The 21,009-nt window shown below is 37.3% G+C and overlaps 1 long non-coding RNA gene across 1 annotated transcript in view; it reads left to right on the top strand.

Moving 5' to 3' along the window:
* Positions 1 to 11,970: 11,970 nt before the first annotated feature.
* LOC123000144 (uncharacterized) overlaps positions 11,971 to 21,009 on the top strand; it is a 32,644-nt gene continuing 23,605 nt past the window's right edge. The window contains exons 1-3 of the long non-coding RNA XR_006407917.3: positions 11,971 to 12,121; positions 13,710 to 13,859; positions 17,681 to 17,735. This is a non-coding gene — a long non-coding RNA (uncharacterized LOC123000144). The remainder of the gene's footprint in view (positions 12,122 to 13,709; positions 13,860 to 17,680; positions 17,736 to 21,009) is intronic.

The following is a 21,009-nucleotide window of genomic DNA, read 5'->3' as shown; positions in this document are numbered from 1 at the left end:
TGTTGAATAAGTCATTAATTAAAGGACTACTACTGACCCATCACCCAATTATCCTGGGATAGGATGCAATAGGATAACTTCTCTGTCATATAATGTTACTACCAGTGTTCTGAGTGAGAATTATAAAGAAATCCTCACTAGGTCCTTTTGTTTTTAGATGTGGATGTAGTATTTCTCTCTTCGGTTACTAGGTGAGTCTATTAACATTTTGTGTACATATTAGGCACTTAATATATTTCACATCTTTTATTCACTTTACTACCATCCCTAATTAAAAAATGTAACTCCAAAACAATATTAGGGTATTGCATGATGTGAGTTGTTAGAATAAAAGAGGTTTCATCTTCAAAATAAGGATACTTAGAGCCTAGACTTTGAAAAGAGGGAGGTTCACTATTTTAGTTTAAGCTAAGAAGAAAAGAAGGAAGAAAAGAAAGAAGAAAGAAAGGAAGGAGGGGAAAAAGGAGAAAAAAGTGGCGGGAATAGGGAAAGAAAGGAGAGAAGGAGAAAGGTATATATGCTCCCAGTTTCTAAAAGTGCCTTGGAATAGTCTTAACATTAAAAAAAAAATTAGTTCCTCCAAGAAAATAAATTTCATTCAGAGTTTCATTTTATTAAACTTTAAAAAAGAAGTACACTCACTGGGGCGCCTGGATGGCACAGTTGTTTAAGCATCCCACTCTTGGTTTCAGCTCAGGTCATGATCTCAGGGTCATGGGATGGAGCCCCACATGGGTCTCCATGCTCAGCAGGGAGTCTGCTTAAGATTCCCTCTCCCTCTGCCCCTCCCCCTACTCATGCGTGTGCACACGTGCGCTCTCTCTCTCTCTCCCAAATAAATCTTTTTTAAAAGGTACAAGGTACCCAATATAAGCCAAATAATCTTTAAAAATAATAAAAGTAGAGGAATCACTTCCTGATTTCAAAACTTAAAGTTACAGTAATCAAAACAGTGTGGTATTGGCATAAAGACTAATGGAATAGAATAGAGAATCCAAAAATATACCTTCACATATGTGGTCAAATGATTTTTGACAAGATGTGAAGGCCATACAATGAGAAAAGGACAATCTTTAACAAAAGGTCCTGGAAAAATGGATCTCTACATGTGAGAGAATGAATTGGATCCTTATCTTACATCATAGACAAATCTTAACTCAAAATGGTTTAAAGATTAATATAAGAGTTAAAACTATAAATCGTTTGGAGGGAAACATAAGGGAAAACTTCATGATATTGGATATGGCAATGATTTATTGGTTATGACACCAAAAACACATGCAACAACAATTAGGTAAATTGGAGTACATCAAAATTTTAAAATTTTGTATATCAGAGAACACTATCAGTAGAGTGAAAAGGTGGAGTACCTGGCTGGCCCAGCTGGTGAAACATGTGACTCTTGATCTCAAGGTTGTAAGTTCAAGCCCCACATTGGGTGTAGAAATTACTTAAAAATAAAATCATTAAAGAAAGAGAGAGAAAAGACAACCTAAAAAAATGGGATAAAATATTTGCAAAATGTATATCTAATAAGCTGTTAATATCCAGAATCACAATAAAAATAACAACAAAAAAACAAGCAATCTGCTTTAAAATGAGCAAAAAAATAGGTATTTCTCCAAAGAAGGTTTCCCAATGACCAAAAAGAACATGAAAAATGATGCTCAAAATTATTAATCATTATGGAAATGCAAGTCAGAACCAAAATGAGATACCACTTTATACCCAATAGATTGGTTATTTTCCAAAAAATAGAATAATAAGTGTTGGCATGGACTTGGAGATATTGGGACCTTTGTGCTGGTGCGAATATAAAATGGTGCAGCCACTATGAAAATCAGCATGGCAGTTCCTCACACAATTGAAAGTAGAATTACCATATGATACAGCAATTGCACTTCTGAGTATACGCCCGAAATAATATAAAGGAGGGGCTTGACAAGATATTTACACACCATTATTCACAATAGCCAAAAGGCCAAATGTTCATCAACAGATGAATGGATAAACAAAATGTGGTATACACACAAAATGGAATGTTTTTCTGCCTTAAAAAAGAAGGAAATTCTGACACAGTCTACACAATATGTATGAACCTTGAAGACGTTATGCTGAATGAAATGAGATAGTCACAAAAGAATAAATACTGTATGTTTCCACTTATATAAGATACTCAGAGTAGTTAAATTAATAGAGAAAAAGTAGAATAGTGATTTTCAGGGGTTGGGGTGAGAGAGGAATGGTAAGTTGTTCAGTGGCTACAGAGTCAGTTTTGTAAGATGAAGAAAGTTGTGATGATTGCAGAACAATGTATATGTACTTAACGCCACTGAACTATACATGTAAGAATGGTTCAAATAGGGGTGCCTGGGTGGCTCCGTTGGTTAAGCATCCAACTCTTGATTTCAGCTGAGGTCATGATCTCAGGGTTGTGAGATCGAGCCCGGTGTTGGGCTCTGTGCTCAGCGCAGAGTCTGCTTGTCCCTCTACCCCTGTTCTCTCTTTCTCTCACAAATAAATTAATTAATTAAATCTTTTTTAAAAAGAATGGTTAAAATGGTAAATTTTATGTTATGTTTATTTTACCTCAATTAAAAATAAATAATTTAAAAACAATACATCTCCTTACTCTCATAAATCCAATAATTATTTTTTTGTAGCAACTGAAAAAATGCCAAAATTTAAAGCTATCATTTTCCATAACTCCGTAAACCTGTGAAATATCTTTTCAGTTTATACCATCACCATGTCTTCTACTCTTTCCTCTCTGTGTATTTAAATATGTACACTACATATATTTTCTTTCCTTTATTCTCTTGTTACTTTATATCCTTTCAGATAATGACAGGCAGCACTTTCAAAGCTCCTGAATAAATATGTACATAGATAGGTTTTAAAAGGAATACTAAAAGAATAACATTTGAAAAGAAAGAAAGAAAGAAAAAGAAAGAAAGAAAGAAAGAAAGAAAGAAAGAAAGAAAGAAAGAAAGAAAGAAAGGAAAAATTTGCCTAAGTCAAATTACCAGTGTATTTAAAATTACTAATTATTAGACACTGATAAAGCCCAAAGTGAGCAATTATTACTTTTTTTGCTTCAAGTTAAGTCAATTAATAGATTTAATTTGTATGTGTTTTTAGCATAGAAAAGATTTAAATGATTCCATTAGTTTACTATTGCTGCAGTAACAAATTATCGCAAAGTTGGCAGGTGAAAACACAAATTTATTACCTTACTGTTCTTATGGCCGGAATTTGAAAATGGATCTTAGTGGGCTAAAATCACAAAGCTGTCAGGATTAAATTTTTTTTCTGGAAGCTCTAGGGGACAGTCTGTTTTCATGCTTTTTCCAGCTTCTAGAGGCTGCCTGCATTACTTGGCACATAGCCCACTTCCATCTTCAAAGTGAACAATCACATCATACCGACCTCTTACTCTGTAACATTTTGTTCTCTGACTCTCTTCTCCTGCCCCCCCTTTCCACTTAATTTATAAGGACCATAGTGATTATGTTGAGCCCAACCAGATAATCTAAAATAATCTTCACAAGTGAAAGTCAGCTGATTAGTGACTTTATTCCATCTACAACTTTAATTCTCCTTTGACACCTAATTTAACATATTCTCAGAGATTAGGTTATAGAAATCTTTGCGGGGCGTTATCCTGCCTGCCACAACCACATTGGTGAATTGGAAACTCTGGGTAGTTAAAATTTTATTTTTTAATTTGTTTTTTTAAAATGCATTTGAGCTATTAGAAAACAAAATTCAACCGAATAAACTTCAAGATCTAGTTGGCTTTATTAAGTGATTTCATGTATCAGGCACCATCCCATCTAGCAAGTAGAGGGGAGCTCCAAAGGGCTGCAGAAACGGAAAGGTTTTTGAAGGCAAGACAAGGAAGTCATAAATAAAACAGGTGTATTTCAGGTGGAGTCATCACTAAGAGGTCTTAGTAGGTGCAACACTTCGTCTTCCTTTGGAAGATGGAGAGGGCCCGTGTTAGTAAAGGGCATTCTAAAAAATGCTCGAAGGACTCTTGATAGGGATTCATGTGCATTTAATGACTACTGCTAAAAAAATAATCAGATATCTGCTATATGATCAAGGTGTTCAAGTGACTAAACAGGCCTAGAAAAATTAAATGTGCAATTGGAGAGAAACAGACGAATGGTCTGAGTAACTTCTATCCAAATCAACTTCTCTCACAGCAAATCTATAAACCCAAGTAGAAATATAATGAGAAATCTATTAATGTAGATATGAATAATATTGAATTAATGACCCCGTCAGATACTATCATATATTCTTTAACTATCATGTCAGTAATCTAAATTTGTTCTCCAAAAGGCAATAATAGAAGAGAAATAAACTTCTTAAACTATTCAAATCTTCCCAAATACAATGATGTGTTTCACAGGACAGTGACAATTTCCATTTTTACACCTATATTTTCCTTGCCTCTGTCCAGACGTAACATTTTCCTGTTCTCTGCTCTTTATATCAGTGCTTGCTCACCTTGTTAAAGGATTTAAAATCTGTCTAAGAATGGAAAGTCCTAACCATAGCAATTTATGATTCATTCTTGCATACTGCCTTTCCTCTAAACTTCCAAATCCTATTACAGCCAGTCAGTCATTAATATCAATACCCTTGAGAAGTTAAGTGGCCAATTTACCCCAATTTTATAGAAAGGGGAAAAGAGAATTTAAATGACTTTCCTTTAATTAAGTTACTACAGTCACAGAAGCAGATCCTTATTTCTTTGCTATTTTTATCACATTAATAGCATAGGATAATATAAATATGAAATTCACAAGAAACCACTTTTCTTTTTGCACATAAACCCAAAATTAATGTAGATTTTTTTTTTAACCATGGAAAGAAAGAAAAAAGATTTCTTTGACACTTTTTAATATTACCTTAGTGCAAAATGTATGGAAGGAAATTGGGAGGTAAAATGCCCAGTGGTTAAGAGTGTAGATTCTGGAAGAAACATGCCAGAATTTGGTTTATGATTTTTCACTTAACAACTGTGTGATATGGGACAATTGTTTGAGCCTCAGATTTACCATATGTAAAGTGTGGATGAGAATAATGGGGGACATATCATAGAGTTGGTGTGAGAAATAAATAAATAAGATATATGAAGCATGTAGAATAGTCCTTGGCATACTCTCATTAATAACCCTACTTCTTTTGTTTCAGATTCAGAATCAATGTATAATTATTTGAGTGTCCACCATAAGCCAGCCATTCTAATATGTGTTTTCATATACATGTTTAACAAACTGTTCTGGTTTATGATCTTTAAAGTGAAACTGTTTGTATCTTACTGGGGCCAGTAGACACAGATCATCTCACCAAAAGAAAAATTTTGACTAACCAACCCATCATTTCCAACCAGCCATAGGTTCTCTGTCAATTAAAATCCTCTAAGTTGATGGGGCTCCTGGGTGGCTCAGTCGGTTAAGTGGCCGACTCTTGATTTCGGCTCAGGTTATGATCTCAGGGTTGTGAGAGCTAGCCCTGGGTGGGGCTCTGAGCTCAGCGGGTGGTCTGCTGGAGATTGTCTCTCTACCTCTCTCTCTGTCCCTCCCCTGTGCCCCCCTCAAATAAATAAATAAATAAATAAATACATCTTTTAAAAAAAAATTCACTAAGTTGAGATCAGTCTTGTAAAGTTCCATTTTGAAGTGGAAGTACAGCTTCAGCCAAGGCTCACATTTATCAAACCTCCCAAACTAGATGGTAGGTCTCCCCTAAGACTTATTATATGTCAAGAACCTGCCATCATTCAAACAAGAACCTACCATTATTACACAATTGACTATCTAATCTCTCCCTCATGTACTTATCCTATAAATACATCAAGCAACATGGTAGGTGTGGGTGGGCTTGCTTTCTGTTGGACCACTTTTTATGGTACATCCGCTATGCCAGATCCAGAATAATGACAGAATAGGAAATTGTGTTCACTGTGGCTTTTCTGCCTCAAAGTTTTCCCACTAATACTCATTTTGTATTTATACTGTATATATGATTCAGTGTCCTTTTCGGATACACATCTGATGTTTCTTCTTTGACACTCTAGTAAACACCCAAACCATCTGTGGAATAAAGAAATAATGAATGAGTGAAGATAGAGAAGAATTTATATGATTATAGAATGGTCATTCTAATACATGTCTATACTATTTTTATAGATGCTGTTTTTCAAGCTACTCTGACAATATTCTTTCCAAGAGTCAAGAGAAACTCAACACCCATTTCATTCTTTGTATACTTAAATCATTTTATCATAGGTTACTAAGTTGATGATTATATCATTTTGGATTCCTTTTGGCTGCATGTAATAGAAATTCAATTATATTTACAAATTTTTTTTTTAAGATTTTATTTATTTATTTCAGACAGAGAGAGAAAGAGAGAGAGAGAGCAAGCACACAGAAGCCAGGCAGGGGAGGGGCAGAGAGGGAAGCAGGCTCCCGGCTGAGCAGGGAGCCCAATATGGGGCTTGATCCCAGCACCCTGGGATCATGACCTGAGCTGAAGGCAGATGCTTAAGTGACTGAGCCACCCAGGTGCCCCTATATTTACAAAGTTATAAATATTGTTGAACTCAACATATAGGTGTTTTTTTTTTTTAAGATTTTATTTATTTATTTATTTATTTATTTATTTGAGAGAAAGATAGCAACAGAGATAGCAAGAGAGAGCACAAGTAGGGAGGAGACAGAGAAAAAGGCTCCCCGAAGGGAGCCTGATGCAGGGCTTGATCCCAGGACCCTGGGATCATGACCTGAGCCAAAGGCAGACACTTAAGCGACTGAGCCACCCAGGTGCCCCTCAACATACAGTTTTCGAACACTAACTATGTATAAGATGCTTAAAAAAAATTATAGCAGATTTATTTATTTGTTCATTTATTTATTTAGTCATCTCTATACCCAACGTGGGGCTTGGACTCATGACCCTGAGATCAAGAGTTGCATGTTCTACCAACTGAGCCAGCCAGGTGCCCCATATGCCAGACAGTCTTCTACATACTGTGTAAGGGACAGATGGGGCTAGGTAGGGAGAGATAGGTAGGGGGCTACATGCTCAAGCTCACAGAAATCCCAGAAATGCTGAGGTGTAAGGAAACCAGAAATAAGGGAACATAAGCAGACCACCTTGTTTGTCCTAAACATCAAAGACAAGATATTCAACAGAGAAGTAATCATGGTATTATCAGTGGTGACATCAAGGAGATTTAAGTTCCCTGATCAGTTTTCTATAAAAGACTGACCATAAAAGCCCTCTATGGCAACTCATTGAGGACCCCTCTCATTCTAGAGAGCTGGGCAACATTTTCATGATATGCATATTAACCTGCTGCCTGGAGTTGTACTACACACTAGCTCTGAGAAGCAGTCACATTCTGTGTGTACTTTAAAGGTAGAGATGATCAAACATAACAAATAGGATGTGGGTTGTGAGAATGAGAGGAATCAAGGATGATCTCAAATATTTTGGATTGAAAAATAGTGAGGATATGACTGTCATGAACTAACATAGGAAAAACTGAAGGTGGTTCAGATATGGGGAGAAAAAAGAAAATCTCAGTTTTGGACATATTATATTTGAGATGACAAACAGACAAGTGAGTATTGAGTAGTCCAGAGGTCAGACAAGAGGTATGGGCTGGAGATACACATTTGGTAGTCATCAGTATATAGATGCATTTGAAGCTGTATGACTACCTGAGATCATCAAAACAACCAAAGTAGAGTAAAAATATAAGTGGTCACAGAACTGAATTCTAGGGCATGCCAGTGTTTGGAGGAGATGTAGGAGAGAAGTAGCAGCCAGCAGAGGAACCTAGAAAAAGGTGGTAGAATATGTTAGAAAAATAGCATATCACTTCTCTTAAATGTTGGTGATTTAATTTTTCATTAACTTTTTTTTTTTTTAAAGATTTTATTTACTTTTTTGACAGGGAGAGAGAGCACAAGCAGGGGGAATGGCAGGTAGGGGCAGAGGGAGAATCAGGCTTCCAGCTGAGCAGGGAGCCCGATGCAAGGCTCGATCCCAGGACCCTGGGATCATGACCTGAGCTGAAGGCAGACGCTTAACCAACTGAGCCACCCAGACAACACCTAATTTTTCATTAACTTACAAAAATTCAAAATTTTAGGAATGACTAAACAAATTACGTTATATTGAATCAATTGGTCACTGGGTCACTGTTAAAAATGTTAAATGTATGGGGGCGCCTGGGTGGCACAGCAGTTAAGCATCTGCCTTCGGCTCAGGGCGTGATCCCAGCGTTCTGGGATCGAGCCCCACATCAGGCTCCTCTGCTGGGAGGCTGCTTCTTCCTCTCCCACTCCCCCTGCTTGTATTCCCTTTCTCACTGGCGCTCTCTCTCTCTGTCAAATAAATAAAATATTTAAAAAAAAATGTTAAATGTATGAAAATGTAAGTTTCTAAGTTAAAAAAGCAGTAAACTGTACAGTTTTTATGTGTTGTATATATGTATAATATATGTTACATATATCATAGAAATGGAGGAGTCTGGAGAATTACATAAATTGTTGGTATTTTGTTTGAGACATTTAATTCTAAATAATAAATACAGGTACTACTAAGAGGAAAGAGTATATGGACTGATGTAGGAAAAGACTTTAGGGTTTGAAGCCAACAGCCAAGAAAGAATTCTTGAGACATCTTTGGTACAAAAAAGTGGTTTTATTAAAGCACGGGGACAGAACCCATGGGGTTCTGTTTCCTGCAGAAAGAGCCGCGCTGGGGTCATGAGGAGTGGCCCATTATATACTTTCAAGTTGGAAAGGAGTTAGGGATAGAGTAAGCCTTCAGGTATTTTGGAAACAAGGTTTCCAGGATCCTGAGGGGCTAGATATTGTTGGGAATAAGCCCTCAGTTTTTGCTTAGTAAACCCTCAGTTCTGAGACCCTTCAGATGTATATGGATGGGTCATATGCTTGGGCGTTGATTGCCAACTTGTATCTTGGTGGGGGGGCAGGTAGAGATAAAGGAAGTTTCCAAAGGGATTTTTATATGTTAAAGGAGAGGTACAGGATCCTGGGGGTCAGGCTAGGATTATCTTTTGCCTTTAGCAAAGTAGTAACATAGAGGCATCTGAGTTCCTAGAGGAATGTTACTCTGCCTGTTTTAAGGCTTTGTCAGTGGGCTGTAGGTAGTAAGGAAATTTAATAATTTTTATTCTGCCTTTGTTTCCCACACCATGGACCAACTGTGGTAGTTCATACTGTTTCCCATGTTCCGTGAAGATTCATTTTTCAATTTAAGACTTCTTAAGGCCGCCTGGCTGGCTTAGTCGGAAGAGCATGCAGCTCTGGATCTTGGTGTCCTGAGTTAATGCCCCACGTTGGGTATAGAGATCATTTAAAATAAATAAATAAAAATTAAAAAATAAAATTTCTTAAAATCAAGGTCAACTGTAGAGTTGATTGATTCAGGAATGTCTGGTAAGAAGCAAGCACTAGAAATCTCCTTTGTAATATATGCAGTCTTGAGAATGGTAATTATGTGGATTGTTTGGCACAGTGCCAGGCTCAAGTCAGCTTTTGTTCATGCTTCTTGAATGGAGGTGAGTTCTCCAGATTCATTCTCTTGTCTTAAAGGAATCCTGACTTAAATTCTCTCTCTTTTTTTTTTAAGATTTTATTTATTTATTTGACAGAGAGAGAGAGACAGCCAGCAAGAGAGGGAACACAAGCAGGGGGAGTGGGAGAGGAAGAAGCAGGCTCCCAGCGGAGGAACCCGATGTGGGGCTCCATCCCAGAACACCGGGATCACGCCCTGAGCCCAAGGCAGATGCTTAACGACTGAGCCACCCAGCTGCCCTGGAATCCTGACTTCATTCACTTTAATTACATCAACACAGTAAGACACGTTTAATCTATTGAGATTAGAAGATTTGGTCTAAATTTTCTTTTGACTACAAGTGCTTTGTGCTATATGATAAAATAAGAACGGTAATGCATACATACAAGCCTACATTCCTAACACTTTAAAAAGGACCCAGAGACCAATTATATGCGTTAATTTTAGTTGAGTACATACTTAGTATTATTAAAACAATTCTGCAGTTTCCATCCTGAGAAGTAATCCCGTTCTTACATACCTAGGAAAACAGTAATAAAGAGATTATAAAGGCTGTTGTGTTTGGACTCAAGCAGGTTTTACTCCATGTCACAAAACCCAGGTTAATAATGCTGAAATCTTTCTGGTGATTTCATAATATACAAAGGATAGGAGAATATGCTCTGGCTTAGAAATGGATACCAGCATTTTAACAGCCGAATATGGGCTTCAGTTTATGTTAAAAGATTCAGTCCAGGATTTCTTCATGAAGACAGTTGTACATTGGGTTAGCACTCCTTTACTTCCACAAATATTTAATGAGTGCCTACTATTTTTTTTTTTAAAGATTTTATTTATTTATTTATTTATTTATTTGAGAGATACAGTGATAGAGAGCAAGAGAGCACAAGCAGGGGGAGCAGTAGGCAGAGGGAGAAGCAGACTCCCCGCTGAGCAGAGAGCCCAGGACCCTGGGATCATGACCAGAGCCAAAAGCAGAGGCTTAACTGGCTGAGCCACAGTGCCTACCATTTTCTAATCGTCCTTCCAGGCAACACAATTGAAGCAAAGAGGCAAAAATTCTTGCCCTCTTGGAGTTCAGTGTGTCAAGGGAAGGGAGACAAAAAGTTAAAAAGTTACATTTAATAATGGGAAAAATGAAATAGAGGATGGCAATCACGTGATGGGAAAGGAGTAAAGGGACGGTGGCTTGAAATTTGACATATGTTGGCCTGGGAAAGTCTCACTGAGATCACTGAGCTACTCCTTGAATAAAGACCAAAGGGAATACATGATCATGGATGTAGGGGCCCCACGACAGGCTGCCCCAAGATGGGCCACTTTGGCATGAAGCTTATTTTGAGTTACAAAGGAATCAAAACCCAGCAGGGTCAGGAAAAGTTCTTTACCTCCCCCACAACTGCCTAAAAGAATTTAGATTGGGGACCTGCTCCCGGAAGAGAGCTAGTCCCATAGATCACTACATTATAATATAAGCTAGGTGTGGTAGACCAGGAAGAACCTAGCCACGTCGATTGAAATCCTGTCTTTGTCCCCTGGTTTCTGAGTGGCCCAGCAAATATTGTTTACCAAACATTTACTCTTTTTCATCTTCCTGTAAATTGCATTCCTTTCCTCTGACGTTCCTGACTCCTACCCCCTTCTTAGTTTAGGATGACATATACTTTATTGTGCCTGTCTTTGAAATTTCCCCACCTCTGTTGGTTACCCATAGGTATGTTATTATATTTGATTTTCTCCTGTTCATCCATCTCATGTCACTTTGATTCTTAGTCCAACTAGGAGGATGTTGAAGGGGACAGGAATTCTTGCTCCCTGACAGGGATCAATAATCCATGTGTATATATGGTGAAGGGTGTTGCAAACAGCTAGACCAGCGAAGGGAAGCGGAATATGTCACCCGAAGTAGGCCTCTTTGGCATAAGGATTATTTTACGCTGATTATATTTAAGGAACAGCAGACAGAAGAGAAACTCTGAAAACCAACTGAAGTTACCCTTTTATAAGAGATATTTCCATGTATAAGGGAAATCTGCATTTGTAAGGGTGTCTCCCACTCTGTAACAGGAAGAGGAAAATGATTCTAAATTCCTAGAAACTCGTATCAATTGAAAAGTCACAGATTTAAATCTGCATAACAACCACGCCCTTGTTTACTGTGTTTTCCCCAGTCATCTCCGGTAACTGGCTCTCCTACCCACCAACACCTTCTTTCGTCTTCAGCAGGAGATGTTATTTAGGCCGTTTCGGGGAGTTACTCAGTGTTCTGTGATGTCTCTCATGTATACAGGAGCTATACATGTTACTCAATTTTTTGTTGTTAATCTTTTATTCCAGGGTAGTCTCGTCCTGGAACCTAGAAGGGAAGAGGCATAGTTATTTTACCTCCTGGGCCCTGGCAAATGCAATAGTACCGAGGATGTGGTTTCAGTGGCCTCTTAGAGGAGCAAGACCCGTGGCTCCAGCAAGGGAACAAAGAGAAAGTGAGGTAGGTCAAAGGGGGCTAGATAATACAGTGCCTTAAAGGAATTTTAAGTACCTTGTCTTTAGTGATACTGGCTGTTACCTGAGTTACTTCACTTAATCCGACAAGATTTAGCTTATGTGTCTCTTTTCCGAAAAGCTGATCTCACCCTCACAGAGAAGATATGACAAAGGTAACAGCATTTGGCCATTTAAAGGTCTTTATTCTGAAAATACATGTGTATACAATACCTTGAGATACAAAATGAGATCTAGAAATTGGATTATAGGAAGTAATTTGGGCTACTAAAGCCCTAAAGAAAGTAATTAATTGGCGTCAAATAAGTTTTCTCCAGTCTGAGAAGAGAACCCTTGATCTGGGGCATCAACTTTAAACACTGCCTCCATACTTGCACATTAAGTGTAGAACTAAACCCTAACGTTCAGAACATCATTGACTTTAAAGCAATTTAAATAACAACCCCTCATCCTTAAAACATATTTACAGAGTAAACAACTGTTTGTCTCCCACCACCTTCCCTTGCATTTTTGCATCTCATTCGTGGATGTCAATAGCGATTGTCCTGTATTCTCATATAAAAAATTCTCAGCAAGGCGGGCTACGTCTTGGGAATAGCTTTTCTACTGGGAAGTTACTTCCAGTGATCAGTTTGTCCTTTATATTTCACAAATAACAGAAAATACGCTCCTTTGTTCTTCAATATGGTGTAACAGACTGTCGTGTGGACATCCATGGGTAACCCTCCTAACACTTCATTCCAAATTCAAGTTTGCCCCTGACAAAGATGTTCTACAGGTCTTTGATTATTGCCCATTAATATATTTAGAAACTTCCATTTTCTTCTACATTAATACATCTCTACAAGTGATTTATCATTAAAAAGTACTAATTTCTTCACTAACAGAAAGTCAAAAAGGATAATTTCTAAAGGAAAAGTCAAGCCTTAAAGTATGCAACCTATAAAACAAATAGAAAAGAGCAAATATTTCAAAAGAAAAAATCTAGTCAACGGAAACTCCCTTTATGTGCCAATTAACTGGGTAAATCCATGAGCCATAGAAGATGAAGGGAAAATTAAATTAATTATGATCAACTGCTTATTTTAACAAGCACGCTATCACAGTAATTCACTTCTGGCTAAATTTAAATTGTCAATTCAATGTCCTTAAGGAATTGTTTACTTTTTTTTTGGCTTTTCTTTTGTTTTCAACTTTTAGATCTACCTCGCCCCCACCCCAGTATCTGGAATGCTGGTTTTTTCTGCTTCCCTGTCCTACAAGCCAGGTGATCTAGGTGAGATAGAAAAAAGACCAGGACTGTTAGCATGACAACAGCCCGGAAGTCTGTTTCTCAGGTGGTCTGTGTTAGCACGAGAGAAAAATCGGCCACAAAAAATGTGATCCTGAGATTAGCAACATTATTATCACCTGGCATGTTTTGCAAATAACAAATTCTTGAACCCTACCAGAGGGGTCAGGCTCTCTGAGGGTGGAACTCTCAGGAGCAATAGTTTACAAAATTTCTCCAGGTGATTCTTAAGCACCCCAAAGTTTAAGAAGCCTCGGTGTTTGCAGATTTCTTTTCTTTTCAGAAAGCATCCTGAGAACCTGTGTGCTTCTCCATCAAGGATAAAGCCAAGTGAGATAAACTGGTTAACAGGCCAGACTCTTGTTGGAAGGTAGGCGAAACAGGAGGAATGAAAACCGGAGGGAGAGACGGAACGCCACCGTTCTTCTCCAAGGTAGGCTGTTCTAGTCTGGTGTGTGGTGTTACTAGTTCCGTGTGTACAGTGCTGTTCTGAGAGTAATGTTTTATTTCTGGTAATGGACTGTCTGTATCTTCCTGATATTTCAAATGTTACAGGGATGCCAAAGGAGTTGCAGTTACTAATGCATCATCAGAGCCAAGATAAACGGAGTTGGGTGATCCTTTCAACCTTGATTACTTAAGAGGAAAGTGTTTACATAAAAACATTATATAACATTGTATTGCTAACCCACAGCACTGGCATATCTAAATGCTAAAGGGATGTTGTAATCTGCATTATGTGTTCATGCAAAGCCAGTGGTGGTGGTGATAAGTGTTCCTTCATAGCATTTATTACTTTACATAAAATGTGTTTTTTTTACATTATTTCATTTTGTCCTTATAAACATAAGCTACTAACTTTGGGGAAAAAAAATGACCAAGAATGGCTCATTGATTTGCCTGACATTGCAGCCAGAAAATTTCAGACCCAGAGTATGAATATGTATTTTCAGAGTCTGTGTTCCCGTTTTGGGGGGGGTTTGCTATGGTCCTCAAAATATGGTTCACTGAATCTTAGGCATCAATGAGACCCTTTAAGATAGTCTGTGTCTTTTCAAAAATAAATAATAATACAAAGAGATTATTTCTCTTTTTCACATTGTTAACATTTGCACTTTAGTTGCAAAAGCAGCACTACATGAAGGAGCTAGTACCTTACAATACACCAAGGCAGTGGCACACTGTTTTTAAGACTGCTGATTTTGCTTAATGTCCTAGTAAAAGTGGGAAAAATATTCCAATTCCACCGTCTTGACTGCATACTGTCGTAAGTGATTGTCTCAGGGAAAAACACTTGTGCAGTTGTTTGAGTTGGGCACTGAAGTAGATGTTTTGTTTTATGGAAACACCTAGGTTTATTTGAAAAGAAAAATACTGATGGTCAAGTAATGATTATTCAGACCTATGTATTTGAAAGACATTATCTCAAAATGATTCACGTGAGCCCCCTATTTGATGGAAAACAACTGATGGTATTTGTTGCAAGTGAAAACTTGTAAATGTTTTCATAAGCTTGATGGCCTTTCAGTGATTGCTTTTCTGATAAAAATAGTGGTGATATTAATGAGTATAATTTTTATGTTATATAATGAAGTGCCAGTGAACCAAGAGGTTCCAATGACAAGAGTCTGGTGTTACAAAATTACACAGGTTTAAAAGATACATTGAATGTGCAAGATTTATCAATGCATTTTAACGTAACAGTACAAAAAGTCCATTGATGCGGTTTGAGATTCCATGTTACAGCTTTTATGAAGCTAACTTATGAAGTTTGAGGGTAGTGTTACAGTAGCATACCCAAAATTATCTCAAAAGGCTATTAAAATGTTGCTCCCTTTTCCAAATTCTTCTCTGAGAGGCCATATTTTGTTCAGACAAGTACTTTTACTAAAGCAACACGTAACATATTGAAAGTAGAAGAATCTGAGGATCCACCTGTCTTCTATGAAGCTAGACATTTAATAGATTTGCAATAAGGTATAACAACGGTATTCTTAGTTAAATGTTTCGTATTTTGTTTTTAAAGGAATTTAAATTTCTATTTTAATATTTAATAGGGTAAATATTAATAAATATGTCCCCTCAAAGCTCTTTGGGAGTCCTTGATAACATTTAGGAGTGTGAAGATGTCCAGAGACCGAAATGTTTGAGAACTAGCGATAGTATCCCAGGCAGAAACAGTTAAAAAAGGCAGCTGCTATTTGTATAGTTTTTCATACCTAAAATGTTGTCAAAAAATGGTGCATTTGGTTTTCAGAAAATTTAAAAATAACTTAGGAATCTGTTGTTGGTTGCAGATAAGTGTAATGTGGTAAAACTGATTTGTGTAAAGTAAAATTATTGTGCAACTTCTCATGTCTCCAGTGCTGTGAGGATTCATTCTATCCGGCCTGAAAATGGCTTGAGTTTTTTGCTGAAGACAGACCTGTACCTGCCAACCCGTGACCAATGGTTACGGTGTGAAACACATTTACTGATACTGTTGCTTTGTAACCGTGGTTGGTTCAAGGGCAAGTTTGGAAAAGCTCACACCACTCATCAGCATCATGTACTGACTGCTTGGAGATCAATTGCTAACACCTGGTTAAAGGAACTACACCTCCCCACCCATCCCCCCAGCACTTTGAGAGGGCTCTGACGTTGGAGCTGGTTACCTAGCAATAATAGGTCTACGTGAACAGAAGGGTATAAGAGGCCCAAGCTGAGACTCCATTTCAGGCTCCCCGGTGTCACAGTGTCCTGTACACCTCCGTGGTTCCCCAGAGAAATTGTGTCTTCGCCTGGCCCTTACAGAGGGAGGACAATTGGTGCAGAAATTTGGCCTCTGGAGACCCTTATTGTGAGGCAGTCTACTGGCTGTAACGCATAGCTATGCGAAGCCCACTTTGCTTAATAAATGACTTAAAGAATCATTCCAGTACCAAGTCAAATATCCTTTCCCCTTTGAAATCTTTGTAGATATCAAGGGAAGGAAGTTTCTCCCTTCCATGAGAACTTACAACGTTGTGTTCAAATCACTATTTTAGAACTAGTTGTATTGAAATGATCTGTTCATTTTCTGACTGCCCTTGCAGATTGAGATCTTACAGGAATAGAACTATATTGGTATATGCCTAGTGCATTATCAGCTTCCACGTAATGGGTGTATTGTTACATGGGGTTTAAATGAAAAACGGATAGTTGAAACCTTTTTTTTTTCCCCCTCACAGAGAGTATAAAATGGGATTGAAGAAAATAGGAGAAAACACTATATTCAACACTACCTCTTAGTGACCATTACAAGGCTATACATCTCAGGGTATTAGGGACAAATAGGCCCATGTTAGGCTTTTTAATACGATGAATTTCTACATTCATGGGTTAAATAAGCTGCAAGACACTAATGACATATGCTCTGTGATTAAGAGGATTGGTAATACATAAATTCCCTCTGTGTGTGAAGCATGTTTGACCTTTGAGTTTAGCAGCTATAGTATACTATTTATATCTTAAAGTTATTAACTAGAAAATAGCAAGCAGCCTCAGAAGTAAAAATAGCTTCTTCAGCTAAAATAACTAGCATTAAAATAAAAGAGCTATAAATATGCATGCTTTACAATATAAACCCGAATGTCCCCTATGGTATAATTAAACCAATCCTTAGCATTTAGAGAGGGCTTTTCATCTGTGGATCTCAAAGTGATTCACACATTATTAATTCCACAAAAATGCCTCTAAGGTAAAAAAAAAAAAAGTTATAGATTAAGAAACTGAGATTTTGGTTTCATTTGCTAAAGGCTATAATGCCAAGAGGCTTCAGAGATGGGCTTAAAGGCCAAATAAGATTTTCTTTATCCTCTTCTCAGGTCACTAGTTAGTTTTATCATCATTATAAGAACCTGTTTTAATAAGCAGCCACATGTCCATGGTATAATTCTGGGCACTGAATATGTTTAATGAACACAATCTACACCATGGATTCAAATATGACAGAAAATGTACGAACAGACAAAGTTAAAAAAAAAAAAAAAGACGACTTAGGATACAAGATTTGTTGGCATTCAAACAATTAGGAAAATACCAAGTAAAAATTTAATTAGTATCACCCTGTATAATGGCATCCACTTGGCATATATCTAGTGTTATATGTAATGGGAGTTCTATATATGGTGTTAGAGATGGAAAGGGAGGTATAGAAGGAGGGAGGGAGGGGGAGGGAGGGGAGAGGATTTTTGGGTTATGAATGCATTCTAAACATACTCTGGTTTAAATCAGGAATCACGTGGAAAAAAAGCAGACACAAGAGCAGACGTGAGAGGACTGGAGGAAGGTAAGATGGGCACGTAAAAACGAATGTATGAATTAAGATCTCTTTATTGCCCTTAAATATGTACTACTTCCCTAATGGAAATAAGTTTTATTATCTTGTGAAGAAAATTGACATCCTGTCCCTGTATGACCACTGATAAGAATCTAAAACAGAAATGGAATTATCCCTGCACCAGATTAATTGCGCTTAAAAATAAACTCATCATCGGTACCCCATCAACCTCTTTAACATCTTGATTGTCAGTGCTTGAGCAATGAAATGCTTAGTGAAATGAATTAATATTCTCACAAAACACTTGCATATATTCTATACACTTTTCAGAAACAATTCTTGAGTTGCGTGAATAATCTGGAAAGCTTTTTAAAGAATATTTCACCACCTAAAGTTTTTCTTGATCTACTCTTGAGGCAAAATTTTACCTTTGTGCTGAAACTTAAGAGATAGGCCCCCAGGGACTTCATGTTGTAGAGTCCTGTCCTATCCAATGCCAGGGGCTGACCTCCTCAAAGGCTCTCAAGTCAACAGTGCCTTTCAAAGACAATAACATCATAATTGATGCAATTGTTGCTTTGCTAAACACACATCCTCATAGTTTTGTACATGGAAAAAATGTTTATAAGCCAGTATATTTCAAAATATGCCATATTATAGGGTTTGTTTGTTTGTTTGTTTGTTTGTTTGTTTTAAAGACCCAATGCCTTTTCTACCTTAGTCAGTTTTGTGCACCCTTGTATTTGTCTTACCTGTATTCAGGTCTTAGATGAATTTGTTTTCTAATTTGGTGTAACAAATTCTTACAACTTAGTGGTTTAAAATGACACCCATTTATTAGCTCATACTTGTATAAGTCAGAAGCCTAGGCACAGTGTGGCTGGGTTCTCTGCTTAGGGTAGTACAAGGCTGCAATCAAAGTAGCTGATAACTTCCAGAAGCCTGGGGTTCTCTTCTAACCTCGTCCCATTTGGTAGAATTTAGACTTAAACCGAGACCTGAAACCATAAAACGCCTAGAAGAAAGCATAGGAAAGATTGGTCTTGGCAATGATTTTTTTTTTTTTTTGATCTAACACTTAAAGTACAGGCAACAAAAGCAGAAATACATGAAACTACATCAAAGTAAAAAGTTTCTGCACAGCAAAGAGTCAAGAAAATGAAAAGGCAGGCCTATGAAATAGAAAATAATGGCAAACATTTATCCACTAACGAATTAATATAAATAAAATACAAGGAGCTCTTAAAACTCAGTAACAATCTGATTTAAAAAAAAATGGACAGAGAACCTTAACAGACATTTTTCCGAAGAAAACATACAAATGGCCAACAGGTTTAAAAAGATGCTCAACATCACTAATCCTCAGAGAGAGCAAATAAAAATCCATGTGCTACAGCCTTACACCTGTTAGTTCTCAAAAACAACTAGAGGTGACAAATGTTGGTGACAATGTGGAGAAAAGAGAACTCTGGTATTCTGTTTTTGGGAATATAAACTGGTAGAGCTGTTCAGGAAAACAGTATGAAGGTTCCTCAAACTAAGAAATAGAACTCGCCTAAGATCCAACAGTTGCACTTCTGGGTATATGTCCGAAGGAAATGAACTCACTGTCTCGGAGATAGCTGCACCCCGTGTTCACTGTAACCTTACTGACAGTAACTGAGACTTGGAAACCACTTGAGTCCATTGATAAAGAGAATGGGAGATAGACATAGCATATACATGTTTTGTATGTATCTATGTGTGTGTGTGTCTCCCTATCTACAAAAATACACAAGGGGATATTTATTATTCAGCCACAAAAAGAACATTTTGTCATTGGTAAAAACTTGGATGAAACTTCAGAGCGTTATGCCAAGTGCTAAGTGAAATAAGCCAGACAGAGAGACGAATACCATGTGGTATCACTTACATGTGAGATATTTAAAAGAAAAGAAAAAAAAAAGCCTAACTTACAGAATGCAGTGGTGGTTGCCATGGGTTGGGGGTAATGGGGAGATCAGGGTCAAAGGTTGCAAACTTTGAGTTAGAAGATGAGTAAGTTTTGAGGATCTATTATACAGCCTGTATGGTTTGTAATACTATATTGTATACAGGTAATTTGCTAGAAGAATAGAACTTAAACATTCACACACACAAAATGAAACTTTTAACTATGTGAGGTGTGATGGATGTTATTGTGGCGGTAATTCTACAATGTATGTATATCCAATCATCACGTAGTACACATTAAATACATCATAAGTTTATTCATCCATTATACCTAAATAACCTGGAAGAAAGAATTTACTGCCTTGCTAGCTATAGATTGAGGATCTCTCTTGCCTTCTAATGTTCCCTGTGAGTTCCTAGAGTCTGCTTATTGGTGCAGTGCAGCTGCCCCCATCTCGAAGGTCAGCAATGGAGAATCTTCCCACATGGTTTAAATCTCTGCTTGACTCTCACCCTGACCTCTAGGTTTAAAGGACTCATGGGAGAGATCAGGCCCATCTGGATAATGTAACTTTGTTAAAGTCAACTATACCCTTTAATACATCCCAATCACAGGGGGGAAAATGCATCATATCACCAGTGCCAGGAATGATAAATGTTGTGTACACCACTAAGCTGAGATCTTGAGGGCTAACTTAAAGCCTGGTGCCTGGTACCTGCAGGATTATTGGAACCTCTTCTGATGTCGGAAACAGATTAAAAGCCACCTGGACCTTTAGAGTGGGATCCTTTTTGCATTATAGGCAAGTGAACATTTGAGATTCTTTTTTTTTTTTTAAACATTTGAGATTCTAATGAAAGCCCTTGATAGTGTTCATTCAAAAAGCAAATTATGAATGCCTGTATCTCATTAAACATGTTGCTTTTCATTTGCCTTAAGGAAGGTCAGGTGGTTAAATCTGAGACATAAAGAATGAATTTTGAATTTATTTCCTGTACTAAAAGTATATTTTTTGTTAAAATGGTATGTATAAAAATCACAAAAGTGTGTCTGCAGCGTTGCCTCAAATAGATGAGTATTTTTTTCTTCATAAGAAATATGTCCTTCATATAAAAATGATGAATTTTGCACGAGGGCAGAACTTGTTCTATAGGTTTTTATAAGAGTAATGGTAGCTCAGTCCGTGCTAAATGTTCTGCTTCAGGCAAAGATATTTCCTCTCCACTTTAAAAATTGAAGAAAAATAAATTATTAAGTGAACTTGCTCAAATGATACAAAATCATCATGATAATTTTTAAAATACCATCTCCGTGTCATCACAAGTTTAGGATTCTACATAATTCTTCTCT

This window comes from Ursus arctos, chromosome X, assembly GCF_023065955.2.
Source record: "Ursus arctos isolate Adak ecotype North America chromosome X, UrsArc2.0, whole genome shotgun sequence".
NCBI classification, from domain to species: Eukaryota; Metazoa; Chordata; class Mammalia; order Carnivora; family Ursidae; genus Ursus; species Ursus arctos.
Note: the sequence above shows the minus strand (reverse complement) of the source record. Positions and strands in the feature narration are given on the sequence as shown.